This window comes from Leptopilina boulardi, unplaced genomic scaffold (assembly GCF_019393585.1).
Source record: "Leptopilina boulardi isolate dan_hultmark-lab unplaced genomic scaffold, ZJU_Lbou_2.1 LbouV2_30, whole genome shotgun sequence".
Taxonomy (NCBI): Eukaryota; Metazoa; Arthropoda; class Insecta; order Hymenoptera; family Figitidae; genus Leptopilina; species Leptopilina boulardi.
Genome location: NW_026137863.1, coordinates 2209314 through 2213069, shown reverse-complemented (window position 1 = coordinate 2213069; position 3756 = coordinate 2209314).

The following is a 3756-nucleotide window of genomic DNA, read 5'->3' as shown; positions in this document are numbered from 1 at the left end:
ATAACTTTGATTTTTCGCCCCCTGTATAAGTTTCTAGAAATCAGATCTCGAGAGGCGTACATAATTTATATTTTACAATTTTTGAAAAAAATGCTTATGAATTTTCTTTATAATTAAATATACACACGGAAAAAAATAGAAATATTCAAAATTCCAGACTATATAGTCAATTAAATGGATTTTAATTTTTTTTTCACAAATAAAGGGACAAGTGAAAGTGGAAAAAAATACAAAAGACCTTCAATTACAACTTTTCTGAATTTTAAGAAACCTTTTGAACCTATAATTATGTATAACGAGATCGCCAATGTTAACCTTGATCGACAATTAGATTGAAAGGGTTGAATTTTAAAATTCCAACTCTCTGAAGTTCACATCGAATACGATCATTAAAATTTTAAAAACCAAGATACTGCATAAACACACCAAAAAAATACAAAAAACTTCAACAAAACATTATACTTATAACACTTTTCGTCATAAAAACCTCCCAAAGAAAAAATTAAATTTTCTTAGGCTGACGATTTTATTGCATTTTCTTGCACAAAATACACCTAAAAGTGTAGAAAAAAATCGACAGCCAAATCCGAGTAGAGGAAGACCTCTATTACCACCAAAAAGTCATCCAGGTCCAAAAAAAAATTTCCAAAAAAATTCAATTTTTCTTAGGCAGACGATTTTATTGCATATTCTTGCACAAAATACACCTAAAAGTGTAGAAAAAAATCGACAGCCAAATCCGAGTAGAGGAAGACCTCTATTATCACCAAAAAGTCATCCAGGTCCAAAAAAAAATTTCCAAAAAAATTCAATTTTTCTTAGGCAGACGATTTTATTGCATATTCTTGCACAAAATACACCTAAAAGTGTAGAAAAAAATCGACAGCCAAATCCGAGTAGAGGAAGACCTCTATTACCACCAAAAAGTCATCCAGGTCCAAAAAAAAATTTCCAAAAAAATTCAATTTTTCTTAGGCAGACGATTTTATTGCATATTCTTGCACAAAATACACCTAAAAGTGTAGAAAAAAATCGACAGCCAAATCCGAGTAGAGGAAGACCTCTATTTTCACCAAAAAGTCATCCAGGTCCAAAAAAAAATTTCCAAAAAAATTCAATTTTTCTTAGGCGGACGATTTTATTGCATATTCTTGCACAAAATACACCTAAAAGTGTAGAAAAAAATCGACAGCCAAATCCGAGTAGAGGAAGACCTCTATTTTCACCAAAAAGTCATCCAGGTCCAAAAAAAAATTTCCAAAAAAATTCAATTTTTCTTAGGCGGACGATTTTATTGCATATTCTTGCACAAAATACACCTAAAAGTGTAGAAAAAAATCGACAGCCAAATCCGAGTAGAGGAAGACCTCTATTTTCACCAAAAAGTCATCCAGGTCCAAAAAAAAATTTCCAAAAAAATTCAATTTTTCTTAGGCGGACGATTTTATTGCATATTCTTGCACAAAATACACCTAAAAGTGTAGAAAAAAATCGACAGCCAAATCCGAGTAGAGGAAGACCTCTATTTTCACCAAAAAGTCATCCAGGTCCAAAAAAAAATTTCCAAAAAAATTCAATTTTTCTTAGGCGGACGATTTTATTGCATATTCTTGCACAAAATACACCTAAAAGTGTAGAAAAAAATCGACAGCCAAATCCGAGTAGAGGAAGACCTCTATTTTCACCAAAAAGTCATCCAGGTCCAAAAAAAAATTTCCAAAAAAATTCAATTTTTCTTAGGCGGACGATTTTATTGCATATTCTTGCACAAAATACACCTAAAAGTGTAGAAAAAAATCGACAGCCAAATCCGAGTAGAGGAAGACCTCTATTTTCACCAAAAAGTCATCCAGGTCCAAAAAAAAATTTCCAAAAAAATTCAATTTTTCTTAGGCGGACGATTTTATTGCATATTCTTGCACAAAATACACCTAAAAGTGTAGAAAAAAATCGACAGCCAAATCCGAGTAGAGGAAGACCTCTATTTTCACCAAAAAGTCATCCAGGTCCAAAAAAAAATTTCCAAAAAAATTCAATTTTTCTTAGGCGGACGATTTTATTGCATATTCTTGCACAAAATACACCTAAAAGTGTAGAAAAAAATCGACAGCCAAATCCGAGTAGAGGAAGACCTCTATTTTCACCAAAAAGTCATCCAGGTCCAAAAAAAAATTTCCAAAAAAATTCAATTTTTCTTAGGCGGACGATTTTATTGCATATTCTTGCACAAAATACACCTAAAAGTGTAGAAAAAAATCGACAGCCAAATCCGAGTAGAGGAAGACCTCTATTTTCACCAAAAAGTCATCCAGGTCCAAAAAAAAATTTCCAAAAAAATTCAATTTTTCTTAGGCGGACGATTTTATTGCATATTCTTGCACAAAATACACCTAAAAGTGTAGAAAAAAATCGACAGCCAAATCCGAGTAGAGGAAGACCTCTATTTTCACCAAAAAGTCATCCAGGTCCAAAAAAAAATTTCCAAAAAAATTCAATTTTTCTTAGGCGGACGATTTTATTGCATATTCTTGCACAAAATACACCTAAAAGTGTAGAAAAAAATCGACAGCCAAATCCGAGTAGAGGAAGACCTCTATTTTCACCAAAAAGTCATCCAGGTCCAAAAAAAAATTTCCAAAAAAATTCAATTTTTCTTAGGCGGACGATTTTATTGCATATTCTTGCACAAAATACACCTAAAAGTGTAGAAAAAAATCGACAGCCAAATCCGAGTAGAGGAAGACCTCTATTTTCACCAAAAAGTCATCCAGGTCCAAAAAAAAATTTCCAAAAAAATTCAATTTTTCTTAGGCGGACGATTTTATTGCATATTCTTGCACAAAATACACCTAAAAGTGTAGAAAAAAATCGACAGCCAAATCCGAGTAGAGGAAGACCTCTATTTTCACCAAAAAGTCATCCAGGTCCAAAAAAAAATTTCCAAAAAAATTCAATTTTTCTTAGGCGGACGATTTTATTGCATATTCTTGCACAAAATACACCTAAAAGTGTAGAAAAAAATCGACAGCCAAATCCGAGTAGAGGAAGACCTCTATTTTCACCAAAAAGTCATCCAGGTCCAAAAAAAAATTTCCAAAAAAATTCAATTTTTCTTAGGCGGACGATTTTATTGCATATTCTTGCACAAAATACACCTAAAAGTGTAGAAAAAAATCGACAGCCAAATCCGAGTAGAGGAAGACCTCTATTTTCACCAAAAAGTCATCCAGGTCCAAAAAAAAATTTCCAAAAAAATTCAATTTTTCTTAGGCGGACGATTTTATTGCATATTCTTGCACAAAATACACCTAAAAGTGTAGAAAAAAATCGACAGCCAAATCCGAGTAGAGGAAGACCTCTATTTTCACCAAAAAGTCATCCAGGTCCAAAAAAAAATTTCCAAAAAAATTCAATTTTTCTTAGGCGGACGATTTTATTCCATATTCTTGCACAAAATACACCTAAAAGTGTAGAAAAAAATCGACAGCCAAATCCGAGTAGAGGAAGACCTCTATTTTCACCAAAAAGTCATCCAGGTCCAAAAAAAAATTTCCAAAAAAATTCAATTTTTCTTAGGCGGACGATTTTATTGCATATTCTTGCACAAAATACACCTAAAAGTGTAGAAAAAAATCGACAGCCAAATCCGAGTAGAGGAAGACCTCTATTTTCACCAAAAAGTCATCCAGGTCCAAAAAAAAATTTCCAAAAAAATTCAATTTTTCTTAGGCGGACGATTTTATTGCATATTCTTGC